At 42.0% G+C, this 19,221-nt stretch overlaps 1 protein-coding gene across 1 annotated transcript in view; it reads left to right on the forward strand.

Annotated features, from left to right (window-relative positions):
- Positions 1-2,004: 2,004 nt before the first annotated feature.
- Positions 2,005-19,221, forward strand: part of ZNF148 (zinc finger protein 148) — a 205,229-nt gene continuing 188,012 nt past the window's right edge. Inside the window, exon 1 of the mRNA XM_086957436.1 lies at positions 2,005-2,151. The gene's annotated coding sequence lies outside the window, so the exon portion shown is untranslated. The remainder of the gene's footprint in view (positions 2,152-19,221) is intronic.

Consider the following 19,221-nt stretch of genomic DNA (forward strand, 5'->3'; position numbering starts at 1 on the left):
ACCTGCATCTACACTTACCCCCATGGACCTAACTGCTCACCACAGCCATCACTGAGAGTCAAGTGCAGAAGGGGTACTTGGACAAATTGCTCAGTACATGAGGAGTAAAAGGCCTTAACCACTGGGGTTGGGACCAGAGCCAAAGTGTGCCCTGTGGCCCTCTGAAAGGGGTTTGGACACTCATGCTAGTCTTAGTTGGTAGGTAACTGCTGTACCAGAAAGGCAAAGAGCTGAAAGCACTGCTGTCCACATAATGCAACTTCAGCAGAGACAAGTCGTCAAGTCCAAGTAAACACAAAAAAGTTCTAAAAACACAGAACAATTTAATGGTCCTTACTAAAGCATTATACTTGGAAGGGAAGAAATTCAAATACTAAATGATTTTTCACAGACATCAGGGCTATCTCTCACTTAACATACACTGTCAACATGATAATACCACACATGTGAAAGCTTACTTATTCTGAGCCCTCCTTGTGAGCCGCACATCAGTGTAACTCAGTGCTTGGTGATGTTGGTGCTAATAAGACTATCACTAACCAAGGAAGTTCTAAACCCTTGCAATTTTCATGTAGGTCCTAGATGCCAGTTCATAGCTCATTGTGATATAGAAGGATTGCAATTTATGAATTGTAATTAATAAAAGGATCCGTGTAAAAAGCAGAAACCTAGTTACCTATCTATATCAAATAAAAAAAATCGGTCATATGCATGTTACACTATATGCAAATAAAAAATCTGTCATCTGCCTGTTACACAATATGCTTTACAAAAGACACATTAACCATCTATGCTACTTTATGTCACAACTGTGACCAGACAAAAAGCAGATCTCTCCAGCAAGGGCATTAACCACCAGAGTTATCTTACAAATATTACTCCCTGGGATTTAGTGGAACACCAAGCGCTCTTCAGCAGGTGTCTTAACCAGATAAGATATTTTACAATGCCGCCTTTGCAACCAATTAAACCAGAACAGATTTACTATCAATTTTCTCCTGGTTGCGAATTTATTTTTGGCAGGGTTAAGTCCTAACTCCGCCGTATTTTTGTTGCCACTCTTTGACCCCACATGTACGGGTTCCCGGAGTAAAGGTCTTTCAATTCCAGCACTGTGCGGCAGGACTGTGGTCTCATTCTCGACACCATCCTGTTTTGCTGCTTAGCGCGCAGCGATAGGCAAGGACGTGCTTTTATTTATTTATTTTATGCGTTTTTATATAGCGCTGACTTTACCCGAAGGTGTCAGAGCGCTTCACAATAGGAACAGTAGTAATACATGAGGAAAAAAAATTACAAGTGAGCATGTTACAAAAGCAAACGTTATGTTACATGAGGCAATAGTGACAATTGTGAAAGTATCGAGCAAACAAAATACAAGAGGTAGCAAACGATACGTTACTAGAGGGGAAAAAGTGACGTGTGTATGTTACAAAAGCGTACAAAGTACAAGTAGAGGTATAAGACTGCATTAAATGGCAGATACTCAAAACACAAGAACACACGTTAAGTTACATGAGGCAATGGTGGCAGTTGTGCATGTATCAAAAACAAACAAAATACAAGAGGTAGCAAACGATACATTACAAGAGGAAAAGTGACGTGTGCATGTTACAAAAGAGTACACAATACAAGTGGAAGTATAATACTGCAATAAATGGCAGACACTCAAACCACAAGAACACACTGGGAAGGCACTTCTATAGTCATGTAGAACAGAATTTCCTATAATGGTGCGCGCCCGCTGGTGCCTGGGAGGGGGCCGGAGACTCTGCTGTGGTCGTTCGCTGCCTCAAGACCGAGCTCGCTCACCGCCAGAGCCCCCTCTGGTATCAGAAGACCCACGGACCGGAAGAAGTCCATGCTGACAACAGGAGTTTAAAGATCTCAGTCTGTCACGTGACGGTCGTGGTAGCTAGGGACGACAAATAGTTATTCCTCTAATGTCAACTAGACGCTATCCTATCGAAGAGCTAGTGTTAAGTCCTCCGCCGCTTCTTGGTCGGTCCCGGCATGCCGTGCGACGCGGCGGCGCTCTAGCCGGAATGTCGCTGGCTCGCAGACTTCTCCAGCAGAGGCTGAAACGGAGGCACTTCCCAGGGAAGAGATGCCCGGGGGCAGCGGCAGCCAGTGACACCCCCGGGAGAGCTGGTAAGGTTTGTGCGGCAGCCTTGTACAGGGCTTCAGGAAGGTTTCAAAGGAGAAGGGTAGGAGTGACATCGGGCCAAGCAGGCCGCGGCCTGCTTACCAGCTGAGTGGGTAATCGGGGGTTTCAGTTAAGTGTAGAAAAACAAGGAGGAGGAGACCAGTGTGGCAAGGGTGGTACATAGGTAACATATAAAACAAGGCTGGTTGAGTTAGTAGAGACTGGGCCAGAAAAGCTAACGCGCAGTACGAGGAAGAGAAGGTGACAGGTGGGTGGAGCTAGGGCCAAGCGGTCTCAAGGCTTTGAGGCGAGGGCTTTAGGTCGACAGAGGAATTTTCTGGTATTTGTAGCAGCCCTCTGAAAGATATGTAAATAAAGTTCTGTCACCTTTTAATTACACAATCGCCCCAGCTGTCTATGAATATGGGTGCACCTCTGGTTCACTCTGTAGTGTTTTTTCTGTGATGCACTCAGAGTTTTCAAAGTATAATATGTAAAAATGTCTTGTCAATTTCACCCCTGCATCCAACATATTGTGAACTCTATGGCCCCAGCTCCATTCTCTTTGGTGTGTTGCTGGCCCTTTAATCATATCGCCCCTGTTGTGCGCTTTTAAGGTACTACCTCAGTACTTTTTAAAACATTTCTTACTCACCGTTCTCAAGATATTTCAGCCACAAGGACATGTTTACCACATTCTGTTCACAATGACCAGTAGCCTTTGAGATCTCAAAGCTTTAAGATGAGGGCTCTAGGATGACGGAAGGGACAAGGGAAAGAAAGACTTACACAACTACTTCATTCTGTGGTATTTGTATCAAACATTTAAAAAACATATGGAAATACATTTCTGTCCCCCTGAGTAACACCCCCGATCCAGTCACATGTAACACTTCACTCCCTTTCAGTCAAATGTGCATGTACCCAGGGCAACTGGAATTATGCGATTGTACGGCAACGGCATTTTCGTATAATTACAGATTTGCTACATAATCCATCATCTGCAGATATTACCCCCAAAATAAGAACTCGTTTCTAGCTCAAGCGATTCGAAAGTTACTGAAAAAGCAGTGATATGTGTTGCCTCCAAGTGGAAGGCCCTTTGCAAAGCTGAACTGGTCACCTTTCTTTTGCTTATTGCTATATTTGGATGTTCAACTGGTACTACTGAGGTGCAGCCAGTGCCCAGACAGTGTTACCAAGTTTAAAAATGATGGAATAATGAAGTAATACTATTATAAAACGTGCCGCATTATATTGCATAATTTGTCTTTTTTTGCAGCATGTTTTACTCAACCTTGCCATATAATTTGGCCCTATCCTGCTACATAATTCTAGTGGCCCTGCATGTACCTTAGGTTATCTCAGCAATGCCTTTCAATGATGGACTCAGAATGGTCAAGGTATAACATGTCTTGCCATTTTCAGTCCTCACCAAAAATATTTTGAACTCTATCCATCCAGCTCCATTCTCGCTCTGGTATTTTGATGACCCTTTAAACATGTTGCTCTATTATGCACCTTTTAGGTACTTCTACCCTAGTACAATTTAAAACATTCCTTACTTGCAGTCCTTCAGATAGTGTAACCCATCAGAAATTTGCATCACATTCTATTTTACACAAGTACTATTAGCACTTGCTAAAATATGTATGCACGTTCCAGGTAAGCCTACCTAAGTATTGTCTGCCCCTCCACTTGGAATGTGTTCATTTAATCATCCTACTCATTTTGTTATTTTTAACCTCTCGATTCCTACAGATATTTTCTGCCTGTCACAAATGGTAAACGCAGCAACGTATTTCTTTGCTTGTAATGTAAACGTTGCGACATCTACGTACTATTATGACTAATTTTAGTTTTAACTTACTTTTCTTCTCCCAGTATTTTTATCACCGTGTGATTAATACTCAATACACTATCATATTATTTTTATGCTTTCAGAACAAGAAATACGCTAACCAATTGTCTTATTCCCCCCCCTAGATTTCACCTGTTTAACACCATTAACATTTTCCAGGCCACCCATCAGCCCCCTCTTCCCCCGCCCCGTTTTGAGAGCATTTTCAGAGCTCTGACACTTCCTCACCCGAGCAAACAAAAAAATAACAAGCATTTACAATGCAATGGTTTTGCCTTTGTTAAAGTTAGAGCTATTGGCATTGCTCTTGACATTATTTTTATTTATGTGTTTTTTTTAAAACATAAATAAATTGCATTGTCATTTACAATGCCAATAGCTTAATCGCTCGCAAATGCATGACCTCTTGCATTTTACACCCACACAGAGCCACACACGCAAAGCCACCCACACACACATAGTCACCCACACAATCTGCACTCTGAATCTGCACTCTGCACCTGCACTCTGAATCTGCACTCTGCACTCTGAATCTGCACTCTGAATCTGCACTCTGCACTCTGAATCTGCACTCTGAATCTGCACTCTGAATCTGCACTCTGAATCTGCACTCTGAATCTGCACTCTGAATCTGCACTCTGAATCTGCACTCTGAATCTGCACTCTGAATCTGCACTCTGAATCTGCACTCTGCACTCTGAATCTGCACTCTGAATCTGCACTCTGAATCTGCACTCTGCACTCTGAATCTGCACTCTGAATCTGCACTTTCAATCTGCACTCTCAATCTGCACTCTGCACTCTGAATCTGCACTCTGAATCTGCACTCTGAATCTGCACTCTGAATCTGCACTCTGAATCTGCACTCTGCACTCTGAATCTGCACTCTGAATCTGCACTTTCAATCTGCACTCTCAATCTGCACTCTGCACTCTGAATCTGCACTCTGAATCTGCACTCTGAATCTGCACTCTGAACGGGACGGCCCTGGCAAACACGGGACGCCTGCTCACCCTGATTATACACCATACCAGGCCCCGTTTCTGGGCACCTCGGTGGCAATTGACCAGTTGTGATATTTATGGTACGCACTCTGGATGAAGATCAAGGTATAGATGTCTTAGTAGGAGGCAATGCTGCTTAGGGCGGCGATAATTTGACTATCACTATGCCAAGAGCCAGGACGTCACTTACAGAGCATGGCTTCCACTCGCCTCCCTTGAGATAAAAACAAGATTTAATTTCTGTATGAACAGTTTGTCTGTTCTTTGCCAGCCGAGCTCCTTTGCCAGACAAGATAAGCAGGCCTTAAAATAGTTCTGTAATAATGGAGTAATCCAATAGGCCACCGGACCTGGGTAAAATGCTGTACATAAGATAATGTCACAGTGGAAAACATTCACAGTGCGTAGAAAAATAATATCTGGTCTAAATTATAGATTATTTTATGTACAACTAAAAATAGTTTGCCCTGATAAAATCTGATTTACCATAGCAAGTGGGCAAGTAGGTTTCTCAAGGCCTGATGTAAGAGGGAGACAAAAAGTTTTGAATCATTGTAGTCTGTCTGTCGTTGCCAACCTTTGCATAGCATACAGATGTTAGACTTTCAGCCATCATAGTCCTATACTCAGGAGATTGTGGGCCTTTTATATCTGAGCATTCCTCAATCTGACAGCTAGAAGTAGCTGAGAAATTAGCTTGCCGATGAGAGCAGGTGTTGTAACCCCTCATCTGCATTCCCCATCAACATAACCAGTGGCTCTGATGGTAGCTCAATGCCTGTAATTTCTATAATATGAAACTGGGCCGCTGTGCTGAATATTTTCATCTGATTGCAAGACAAGCACATATGATAGTACATACCCATGTTGCAGTGCCCTCGCCACAGCCCACAGAACATGAGTCTGACCCAGTGAATATGGCCTTCAGCATCACTGGCATTAGATACCATCTCATTATAACTTTGTAGACACTTTCTTTGTATTGTGTTCTACCTATCAAAGAAATCTCTATCTCTTATGATACAGTCTTTTTGTAAAGAGGTCAAGCGGATGCAGAATGTTGCTACCATAGATGTTGGATATTTGGAGAGGGAACAATTACTAAAAATTTATTTGTTTGATTCCCAGTAAAATCAATGGATCCTCAAAATCTTCTTTCTTGGTTCTTGTTCCATGACAGCTTCCCTATTTTTAAACTTCATCGTACCCTAAACAGGACTTTAAAAAAATGGGTTCTAAAAATGTGATCTGATCTTCAATTTGGTGGAGGGTTTGATAAATGTAACTTTATCACAGCATTCGTGAGCTAAGTCCAGTTATCACTATGTTCTTGTGAAGAAAGGTCCAATTCACTCTATGAAATGCCTTCACGCATCAAGCGAGAGAAGGACTGTTTGGACTTTGTCTCAAATAACTAATATCTAAGACATTAAGAGCAAGTCTCGGATTGTATCCAGTTTGGTGTTTTATCAGCTTGCTTGGTATTGGAAAGTTAGGTTTGGCTAAATGTCTTTAAGTCTCATTGTGAGAATCTTGCAAAAAAGTTTTATATCACTGTTTAATGAGACAGCCTATAGGAGCTGCATAGCAGGAAATCCTTCTTAGGCTTTAGTAGCAGTCTAAGAGTAGATTCCATTAAGTTGTATGAGGAATTTCCTGGTTCGTACAAATAATAGATAAACTTGGTTAAGGTCTAGTATGCTTTATAGAAGGTTGTGAAGCACTTGGGTCTTGGTGCTTTACTGCACAGAGATGGATCGTATGATATCAAATTCCAATATTGGGGTCCTCTAGTGGGAGTAATGTATTGGGGAAAAATGAACACCAGTTATTTTGTTTGGTATCAAGTAGTTTGAGTTTGCACATGGTCTTAGGAGGTTCTCAATACATTCTCCTGGAGCTAATGTCCCTCCAGATGTGATATGTTGGATTTTAAGTCTGCCTGTTTATTTTTTGCCAGTCTAATATAAGTGGCAGTGCGAGTTACAAGTTTCTCCACTAGTACTACTTTTGCTGCATCCTATATCATGGCACAAGGTATCCCCATAGTCATGTTTTCGGCAAGATATTTTGTTAAAGTTTACTTATTGTTATTTCCGTAAGGACTTCTATGATGATTTCTATTGATACGGCCAATTGCATCAGTGACAAGGGTACTAGTAAATACTGTATACGTGAATGTGACCTGTGTACGTTAGAGAAGAACAGGTAGTTCCTTTATTCAGGATGCAATGTGTGCCAAGTATCTACAAGGTTGAGGTATGTCAAATGGGCCAGCAAAGGGTTCGGTGTTGTAGGCTGATTCTTAGGAAATGAGCACCTGTCTTAGGTCGAATCTAGCGCTGTGTTAAAATCTCCTCCACTGTAATCGTCTCCCGAAAAACTCAATTATTGTGTTGAGAAGTATTGAGTAGAATACATCTCTGTGTTCATTGTGGTTGTACATGGCGACCAGTGTGCCAGTCCATGGAGACCAGTGTGCCAGTCTTTTCTGAAGTCGATGTCTTGCTCCCAAAACTGCCGATAGATAATTTTAAGGGTAAAGAGAGTACCCGTCATACGTTGTATAGTCACACCCTTAGTTCTTGACCGTGTTGTAAAGTGGAATGGCAAAGATTAAAATCTAGAACTCGGTCTCAAAATATCTCCAGTCAACATATGGTTTTCCTCGAGCACCAGTATGTCTTACCAAGTGGGGGAAACCAAATTAATCCCCCTATCTCCCTTAGAAACAGAAATAGTATACATCAGAGACAGAACAGAGGGTGCTCTGAGACTGTTTAATCTGCTGTTAGTTGTTTAAGCAGTGTTTGGAAAGGGATTGTAACATCTGTTATTTTGGCTAGGAGAGTGAGTGTAAGTGTTGGAAAAGCAGTATTGTTAGAGGGCAAATATTTTAGGGTCTTATCTGCAGAACACCACAGTGTGGATTTAGCCTGTCTGTCTCCTAGGAGATTCTGAGCTGAGGAGCAGCTTCCAGCCCCCTGCCTGGCAAACATTGCCTGAGGTCTCAGGCACCTAATATAGGCTTTTGGTGGCCGTATAAGGTGTTTCTATGGATTAGGGTTAGTTTTCTCATTGGTTAAGTATATTAGGGTGCTGATTGGTTCCTGGGTCAGAGATTCTATTGGATGTAGGGCTTAGGGTTAGTTATCTGATTGGTGGATATGTTTTAGGGTTTCTAATTGGTTCCTGGGGGTTAGGGTTTCTATTGGACGATTGGCTACTAGGGCTGTGATTGACTATTAGAGGCTGGTGTCCTATTGATTCTAAGGCTTAGGGCTAGGGTTGTGATTGGTTTTCGAGCTAGTGTTCCCACTGGCTGAAGGGGTCACCTGATTACTAGGGCTATTTAAGGCCAGGATTCAGGACGTCTCAGCCTAGTCGTCAATGCTAAGGGCAGAGAGGACAAGGGCAGCTGCCTGTTTAGCCTGTGTGAGACTGGTCAGTACTAGGGCCATAAATGCTGCCAATATTACATACACCAGTACCCTACCCTGTTCACAACCATATTAACACACTCGCAGCACATGTATCTACTCATTTACTACAAACTAAAGCAACACAAAGTTCAATGTCTCAGCACCCACTACAAAACCCCAGAAACCACATCTGTACACCGTGGAGAAGTGTGGCTCAGGGGTTAGAGGCGGCAGACCCGGAAGCTGAGATCGGCCCTGGACCAGGGTTCAATTCCCCGCCTCGGCGAGTCTTGGGCTCAAAATATTCCACGGACTCGATAATTCTCGCTCCGGTGCCTTCTCAACTCACGGGTTCACACTCTGCGACTCTGGGCAATAGCTTGCTTAATCTCCACAACGGCCCCTCGCGGCGGGATGCCTGGCTTTCACCTTGTGGATACCCTGCCGGGGTTATCTCACAGGGGAATACCAGGACGGGTTCCCTAAGCAAGCGCCGGGAAACCCTTTGTGGGTAGCTGTGCGCTATATAAGCTCAAATACATTTACATTTACATTTACACCCTTCTATCCCAGCTCCCAGCTCCCACACATTTACACCATCACTTACAAACAATACACAACTCTATCCCATACAGCTAACCAATCCACTCATCACTAACACAACCAAATTCCACACCATACTTAACTACATTTCATCCAGACACACACTCCCTACTCTAATTACTCCTAACAGCCCCCTATCTGTCACCACGAAACCTATACTTATTCTTCCATCTTTTCAGCCACCAACACCCTCCTCTTCTTTCTACCACAATAACACATCTGCACAACACTTAAACTTCACTTACACTTCACTGCACCACACATATTATCTCTTGCAGCAATCCAATCTAACACACTCTGAACTCTAGGTCATCCCCTCATACACACCACATACACTCTACTCACAAACACATTACCACTCCCTTTACCTTACAGCTTACACCCGCAAGTAATACTCTACAAACAAATACTCTTCAGGAAAGAAATACATCAGCACCTCCTTCACTACTTCTCAAAAACCAAACATAACACAGACACCAGCACAACAAAATCTCTCCTGCACAACACCTCCTAATACTTTCCATCACAAACTACAAACACACCTATCTTTCATACTACACAAATGAACAAACTCCAGTGTTCTCTCTTCCACCACACCAAACCACATACAGCAACACTTTTTTAACCACCTCTCATTCATTGGACAATTTAGAACATTACTGCTTGACCTACATGCTGCACCACCACCCTTAACTCATACACCTTTCACCCTAAACAGAAGTAAACAAAATAAGCAACATGCCACTCCTCAGAACTTCACTTCCCCATGTCTACTGCACAATACGCTCACACTACTAAAATAACACAGTTCACCCACTCTCTCTTAAACACCGTCGTCACCACCTACACACGCAGACCCATCAAAATGCCTTCTAAGCCTGCTGGGTGAGTAACACGATACAGAACAGCTACACGATTGCCACCCTCATACAGCTAATACACCTAGGACGCACCTGCCACAAGTCCACAAAATACTGCTCACTCTTCTACAAAACAAAGTCACACTATCACCAAAACACTTTCTCTAAACTGTCTACTAATAAATGCTCATTCAGTCTCTAAAAACAAGCATCACATCTACTACCTTCTCACTGACACAAGACCTGACATACTCTTCATAACTGAGTCATGGTTGGGAGATGATATGGCTCCAGTCAAACTATCGCCAAAATTGTATAGGCAAAAGAGGAGGTGGCCTAGCTATTGTGTTCAGGCAAACATTACATATGACTAAAGCTGACAACGTCTCCATACATAGTTGTGAGGCCTTTTTCACCAGATGAAATCCGACTCCATCTTCCTCCTGTAACTTCCTGCTCCTTTTCAGACCTCCACCTAGCAATGCAACATTCCCAGACACACTTCTAGAAACAGTTTCAAACCTGCACTACCTTCCAACCTATGCATTCTGGGTGACATCAACATTTGCTTTGACAAACCCAATATGTCCCATCTGAATTCCATAATCACTGGCCTAGACGCACTGAACCTGTGTTAGATCGTCCACAAACCCACACACATCATCACTGAACATATTCTAGATGTAATTTTTGCAAATACAGAACTAGTTATCTTTCAAACTATGACTCCAGTTACATGATCAGACCACCATTTGCTTGCTTTCCAACATTAAACAACACAAAGTGACACACCTAAAACCACCTTGTGTGCATCCACCTATTGACTGTGTGAACAAACTCATTTTGGAACACTTTGAAACACAACTAACATCCAGTACAGATCTAGACACGATAAAATCTGTTCAAAAACTAGATGAGTGGCTACAGGAAGCTTTTGATATTCTAATACCACCCAAAAAAGACACAACAGAACAAAATAAAATAGGCATCTTGGAGAAAAACAGAGCTAAAAGATATAAAACAACTAATCAGAAAGCCGTAACGTGCCTGGCTCAAAACAAACACCAATCAAGACAAACTTCTCCTGCAGAAACGTAACAGATTATACAAGTCGGCTATCAAAAAAGCTCAGAAAAGGTACTATTCAGACAGAATTCAAAATGTAAAAAGTGCAAATCAAGAATTCTATCAAATTCTCACTGAATGTCGTAAACCAAATTGCCTAGAAGGTGCTCATCCCATTACTCAAGATTTCACAGACAAAATGGCAAATTATTACACTGCCAAAGCAGACACGTTGGGCTCATATTTGAAACGAAGACAACGCACCAGCATCAACCCTTTTCCAAAACAACTATCCAAGAATACTCTAACTCAACCTCTCCGCTCCTTCCGACAAGTTTCACACAATTCATTTATGGACTTGGTCAAAGCAAGCAGTCCACCACAAACTTACAAGACTATTCTTTTAACACCCTTTGCTGCCACTCCAGGAATAAGAATCATCAACAATTCCTCAGCTACTGGAATATTTCCAGAAGAATTAAAAAAGTAATTCATATGCCCATTACTGAAGAAAACAAACCAGGACCCACTGAACCCCGACAACTACGGACCGATTACAAATGGACCTGTCCTGGGAAAATTGTTAGAAAGAGCAGCATTCACCTAGATGTCGCAATTCATTGAAGATAGTGCCATAATTTCAGATTTCCATAGGGATTCCATCCCGAAAGAGGCACAGAATCTGTTGTCATTGCCATCTGGGATGATCTGAAGAACGCAGTTGACCGCAACGGGGTTGCTGCACTACTTTTCTTGGACCTCTTGGCTGCCTCCGACACTGTTGACCCATGACACTCTGATACAAAGACTCGACGAAGCCGGCATAGAGGGGACTGCTTTAGGCTGGATCACATCCTACCTTCACAACAGAACTAATGTCATCATACCCCTCCTTTCTCATCCAAACCGTACTTCACAAAAGCGGTGGTCCATCAAGACTGTATCATCTAGCCCAGTGGTTCCTAAACTTTTGACTCCTGAGGACCCCCATTAAGTCACCACTGGAAGCCGGGGACCCCCAAGCAATTTGTATGAGTTAAATTTCAAATATTAAAGCAGTAATTCGAAAAAAATACACACGTGTGCATACAAAACAAATACTCAAAGTACTAAGGATTTTGGGGCCAGATGTACGACCATTTCAATTAGCGCCTCGCAATTGGCGACATATGAGAAGTGGCAAATTGTGAGTCGCTAAATGAAATGTACTACAGTGTGTTTAACACTGTTTGGGGTTCCCAATGGGGTCGCAAATTGTGAGGTTCATTAATATTAATGAGCCTCTCGCAATTTGCGAGCCCATTGGGAATGCCAGCCCTCCAAGGTATGGTGGCCTGCTGGGCTCTGCAGGCCACCATGTCTGGGACTGCTTTTAAATAAAGCAGTTTTAAAAAGAAAATGCAGCCCATTTACCATGCATTGAAAGAAAAAGGAAATGAAAAATTTTCGTTTAATTTTCTAAGGACAGGCAGAGGTCCCTGGGACCATGGCCTGCCCTTAAAAAATAATTTTGCATGCATTTGCAAAGGGGAAGGGGTCCCCTGAGGACACCTTCCAATTTGCAAGTGCATTACCATCTACTTGAAGTAGGTGGTAATTGCAAATGTTTTGCGACCGCAAAACATTTGTACATGGTTTTGAGACTCGCTATTTGGAAGGAAATGCCCCTTCCAAATAGCAAGTTGCAAAACGTATTTAGCGAGTCGCAAACAAATTGCGACTTGCGAAATAGGCAATTTACATGGCCCAATAGGTTTTTGCATGCGCAAACGGGTTCGCGAACCCGTTCGCACATATAAAAACGGATCATACATCTGGCCCTTAGTATTTTATATTGAAGTAATAGCCCCTCTGTAACAAGCATGGCTAGCACTGACTTTAACATTAAAAATGTATTTCCACCCAAATAAACCTTTTTAGCAGTATCAGGATAATGAAAAACTGGGGGAAAACATAAGTTACTAACTGGTACCATGCAGTTTGCAATCAGCTCTTTGATGACAGTTTAAAGGTCCCTCTGCTACATTACAATTGTGAAGTGCAAAGTAACGAAAGAATCTCTGTGACAAAAGCAGTAACCACGAACCTATACACATAAAATACTGCGTTTTAAAATGCATGTTACACGTTCTTTGCTGTAGGCACATTAACCCTCTGTGCTACATTAGTTAAGTCAAAGCTGCCACTGAACAACACTCTCCTCACGCTCCAGCAGGTACATTAATCACTGGCATGATCTTGACACTTTTATTGTTGCTGGAAAGCTGCTAATTATAAACGAAACTTTTCTGTGCTTTTAAAACTGTTGCCTACGGACCCCCAGGAAATGTGTCACGGACCCCTGGGGGTCCGCGGTCCCCAGTTTGGGAAACACTGATCTAGCCCATGCTTTTCAACATCAACATGAAGTCCTTACCAGCAGTGATCAATCAATTTCACCTCACGTGCTATAACTATGTTGATGACTCACAAATACTCCTTCAGCTGGAATGCCCCAAAGACATTGGAAACTCACCTATTTTCAGTTGCCTCAGAGCCATGGATCAATGGATGACGTGGAGCCATCTCAAATTGAATGCTTCCAAAACTGAAGAACTCACATGTGGCAGTTGGAAAAATCATGACCCACTTGTCTCCTGGCCTGATGATCTGGGAACACCGCCTAAAGTATTGAAGGAAGTAAGAAACCTCGGAATGAACAGGGACTCTAAGCTATCAACGAATGCTTAAGTGCACAAACTAGCAATATCAATCTTTGTTACTTTAAAAACTCTGCGATTAATCTTCTCCCATCTGGGATTTCCACACAAGGTCCAGGCTACCATCTCTCTTGTTCTGTCCAAACTTGATTACGTCAATAGCCTATACCACCGATCACCTTTAATAACTATGAAAAGACTACCCCATATTCCAAACACTGCTGTCAGACTACTCTTACTTATAAAGCCGAAAGCCCACATCTCCCCTGCCTTGAAGGCCTTGCATTGGTTACCGGTTTACAGAAGATCCACGTTCAAGCTGCTTTGTATCACCGCCAGAAGGGATACATGGAACAGGACCGCTCTTCATCAGGAATAAAATCACCAAATACATTCAACAAAGGAACCTCTGCTCTAGAGTGGCATCTCGCCAAAAATCCCAACGTGCAAGAAAAAACCATGGGTGGCACATCCTTCTCTGTTCAAGCAGCCAAACTATGGAACTCTCTACCCCCGAACATAAGATACACAGATAACCATCTTATCTTTAGAAAACTACTCAAGAATTGGCTCTTCCCCACATAACCACCATACGCAAACATAAATATATAGGGAATCCCTCTGTGTAAAAGCATTTATTATGTACCTACATGTGTGTATTGCTTTGTGTAAACATGTAAATTAATTGTTTAAAAAGTATAGATTTTCATTAGTTCTGCTTAACAAATGTATATATTACTTATAGTTAAATTATTCTATGTTTTTAACATGTATATTTATTTATTTAGAAGTTTTCTATAGCGCTAACAAGACCCGAAGGTAGCAGAGCGCTTTACAGTAAAGGCATGAGAAGGTGGACAAAAAGACAAGTAACAAATAAAGGTGATCATCAAATGACAGTTCGTACAGTAGGACTTCTTGGCAATAGGATACAGAGTTCTCACATAGTTCTGGGGATGGATGTTGATCCTAGTTACCCAGGACCTAGGGAACGGATGAGGAACAAGGATTTGAGTTGGCTCTTGAATTCCGCATAGGACGGTATGGTTCTGATATGCGGGGGGATAGAGTTCCATATTTTGGGGGCATTGCCTGAGAAGGAGCAGTCCGCAGTTTTCTTCTTTCTGGTTTTTGGTAGGATGAGCAGCAGGGAGTTAGAGCTTCTCAAGATTCTACTTTGGCCAGCTTTTGTGAGTTTGTTTGCCAGGTATTCTGGTTTTCCGGTGTGGAGGGCCTTGTGGGTTAGACAGGCCGTTCTGAAGGTGCTACGCATATCCACCGGGAGCCATTCAAGTTCTTTGAGTGCAGGGGAGATGTGGTCGGATTTTTTGCATCCTGTGATCATTCTTGCTGCCGCATGCAATGTTGTTTTTAATGGGGCCAGGTGTGATTTGGGGATGCCTGTTAGGATTGAGTTCCCATAGTCCAGTCTAGATAAAACTAGTGATTGCGTGGCTAGTTTGAGGTCCTTGTTGGGAATGAAAGGTTTGATTTTGTTCAGCAGTCTGAGGTTAAAGAATGCGCTTTTTGCCGAGTTCTTAATGTGGTTTGTCAAGGTTAGTTTGGGGTCTAAGGTGAAGCCCAGAGATTTTACGGAATCAGCTAGCGTGAGAGAACCTTTAAGAGCATCGATCGACTTCAGCCACTCGATGATTTGAGGGTTGTCTTCTTTGTTTGAGATGAGAAGAGTTTCGGTCTTGTCGGGATTGAGTTTCAGGTGATTCTTTGTCAGCCAATCTTGAACATCATTTAAGACGGCATTTACTCGGTGGATGTCGTTAATAGAAGAGGTTTCCAGGTAGATCTGTGTGTCATCCGCGTAGAGGTGGAAGTGGATATTGGCATTCCTGAGTAGTTTGGCGAGCGGTTCCATATAGATGTTGAAGAGCTGAGGAGAAAGTACTGATCCTTGGGGGACACCCCTGTTGACTTGCTGGGATTCGGAGGTGAAGTTCTTCATTTTTATTATTTGCGAGCGGTTGTGTAGAAAGAAGGAAAACCAATCGAGAACTACCTCGCCGAGGCCAGCTCTTACTTGCAGAGTCTTGATGAGGAGCCTATGGTCCACCGTGTCGAAAGCTGCGGATAAATCAAGGAGTATGAGGAGGCAGCATTTGTCAGCGTCAAGGGAACCGTGAATATCGTCTATGATGTTCAGCATCGCGGTTTCTGTGCTGCGGCCTTGTCTGAAGCCGGATTGGAGGGGGTCTAGGAGATTGATGTTATCCAGATGATGAGTCAGTTGAAGGAGAACGCATCGTTCCAGTGTTTTGGCAAGTAGAGGGAGGTTAGATATCGGTCTGAAATTGTTCAAGTCAGTAGAGTCAAGACCGGGTTTTTTGTGACTGCATAAATAAGTAAATATTAAATCATAACTATTGACCTACAATTGCTTCACTATTGAATTACAAAAAATAAAATAAATGAATTCAAAGTACAACAATGCCGGAGTTTATTGAATATATCTTTAATCTACATATATTACCTTGCTTATGCATATATGTACTTGTATATCTATATATTTATTACTTTGCTTCTAATTCAACATATCTAATGCACTACCCTATTTCTCACCCTATACCTCTGTCAGTGTATCCTCTACCTCCTCTCTTTCATCCCAAACCTATACCACTACTATGATTCCCAAAATAACCCTTTCTAGACTCTTCCCTCCTCTACTCCGCCTTGCATCATCTCATACCTCTTTTACTATTCAGATCTCCCAAACAAGCCTTTCTAAACACTTCCCTCCTACCTTTCCCGTTCTCCCTCCCCTTAGGCATCCCCCCTCCTACTACCGTGAACTCCAAAAAAAACAAAATTATAGACCCTTCCCTCTTATATCTCTCCACTATTCCTTTCATGTCCACCACTCAAATTAATTTCATATTTCCCTATACTAACTCCCCTCCATCCCTCCTTTACTCATCCCAAACCCACTCTTTCGGCTATAAACTCCAAAAAACAAACAAAAAAATATATTTTCTAGCCCCTTCCATATTTTATCCCTCCACTATTCCTTTTCAATCCAAATAACGGACTAACATGTCCACCACTCAAATGAATTGCATATGTCCCTATACTAATTCCCACTAATCCTGTTTGAGTTCCGTAGTAGCATGTTACTCACCAAAAGCGCTTCAATACCTCATCGGGGGTAGCAAGCACTATATAAATGCAAACCTTTCCCCTATTCTATCCTTCCACTAGCCTCCTCAATCCAAATAACAGCCTAACATATCCACAGCTCAATTTACTTTATATTTCACTATGCTAATTCACCACTAATCCTATATAGGTTCCAGAGTAGCATTCTACTCGCAGAAAGAGCGCTTTGACGCCTTGTTGGCGGTAGTAAGCGCTATATAAATGCAATTACAATGCAATACAATTATACTGGTCCTTTTGCCGTATATAACCTTTTAGAGCACCTTCTTAACGGAAGAGTTCTGGCCCTCCACATTTAAAGTCACAAACTTGGCAGTCATAGACATTCATTTGTTTAGGTAACATTCATAATGAAACCTTATCTGGTAAGAAAACGCTTCCCACTGTCCTTAAATTATTCATACTGCATGATCCATTTGTTTTTTTTACAGGTGCATAGGATTCTTATGCACTGTGAGGTTTAAGGGTGCTTTACAAAATAACATGAGCAATGACAAAATTGTCCTACATTGAACAATAAAAGTGCATGAACACGCAGGTTCTAAGTAAATGAAAGTAAGGTAACTTCATGCAATGAAAGAACTCAGAAGATGAAGGAAAGGGGGAATACTGGTATATACGATCTAGCTAAAATTAGCTGACAACAAACAACGAAAGAACTCTGTGTAATGAGTGAACTCTGGAGAGGGGACTGGATTGTGAGCGAAGAAGATGGGATGAGAGAAGGGCAGGTTTATCAAACTGACAAGCTGGATGGAGAGTACGAATGAACTATAAGATTGTAAGAGAGGGGTTGGTTGATAGAGAAATTGAGAGCCATAGGCACTCCAGGAGGTTGAACAAAGTGGAAAGTGTGAAAGATGTTTAGATAATCCATCTCGCAACCCTGTGTCGGTGGATGTGTACAGTGGTTTGAATGTCTCAAATGTGTTGAGGTCGGTATAGCTCTTGTTGACCTATTCCTTTGCATGTTAAACTCCTGAATTTGAGTAAGTAAGAATGAAAAATGTCCCAGCTATCGTAACAGAAAGTTTCAATTCTATTAAGGACTCGGAGGCAAGCATTATGCTTTATAATCTTTACTTCACTAGTTATAAATTTGAACAGCAGCCATTTGAACATCAACTTCACTATAAAAAACAAACATTGCCAATATTCCTTGGGATAGTTCAACATTAACTACCAATCAGGTCAAGGCAGTCCAGATATAGTCCGTTGTTAGTGTCTGTGTTGCCTATTTTCTTCGTGCGAATCACTCTAGCATCTGTTGCTCACGAATCCTATTTAGAACCATCATTCCCTATGAAGCCAAAGAAAATAGGAAAGTAATTGAAACTGTCTTTCTAAAGAGAAACAATCAACCTCATATCAAGCACTATGATTATAAGCAAGAAACAACAATAGTCAATCAGTAGAGACATTTCAGAATGGCCAGCTATTTACTGGTAACAGAAAGGGAATAAATGGAGAACTTCTTACCAGGTGGGGTAATCCTTGTCTCTGAGTCCTTAATAGAATTTAAACTTTCTGTTACGATAGCTAGGAAATTTTGCATTCAATGACAGGACTAAAGGAATGGATCATGCTAGTTCAAAGCTTTCTTACCACCAAGTGGCTTCAGAAAACATGACCACATCACGCCAGACCTAATTCAACTAAACTGGCTGACCATTGAAGCGAGGATCAGGTTCAAGATAGCTTGCCTGATGCACAAAGCTATTCATCACAACACCCCTGCTTACCTGGCAAAAAAACCTGGGCTATCGGGCACTTAAGAAGCTCTAACACCCTTGAATTGAAACCTCCCAAATTCACTAAGAAAAAAACTTACAATCGTGCTTTTTCTGGTCTTGCTCCAAGAATATGGAACACTCTTCCCCCTGAGATCTGAACCAACCCATCTACTGCCTCTTTAAAAAAAACAAGTCAAATGGCTACTCCTGAATGACCTTCAACAGCATTAACCCGGATATTATCGCCATCTACTTCTGTCTCTGTTCTGGATACTCTTTTTAATGTGTTTTTGTTTCGTTTCTTCTCTGCTGAAACCTTACAGGTCACACTGAATTGGATGACTCCCCCTGCCCCCCTTTGACCATGTCCTCCCCCTTGACCTTTTGCTTGTTAAGTTATCTCTTTTGATCCATTTTGTTGTTGTACTCATACTTACACCACTTTGTGCAGCGCTCTGATACCCTTTTGGGTCTTGTTTGCACTCTATTTTTATTTGAAAAGTTTTATAAATAAATAAAATGTGTGCTACTGCCGCCACCGGCTTGAAGTAGAACATTTTAAAAGTGGAGTCCGAGGACCAGTCCACTGCATTCATGATGTCCTCCAAACGAGCATCCAGCTAAAAAGAGTTTGAGGCCATTGCCCCTCTTGCTGAATGG

This window comes from Lissotriton vulgaris, chromosome 2_1, assembly GCF_964263255.1.
Source record: "Lissotriton vulgaris chromosome 2_1, aLisVul1.2, whole genome shotgun sequence".
In the NCBI taxonomy this organism is placed as follows: Eukaryota; Metazoa; Chordata; class Amphibia; order Caudata; family Salamandridae; genus Lissotriton; species Lissotriton vulgaris.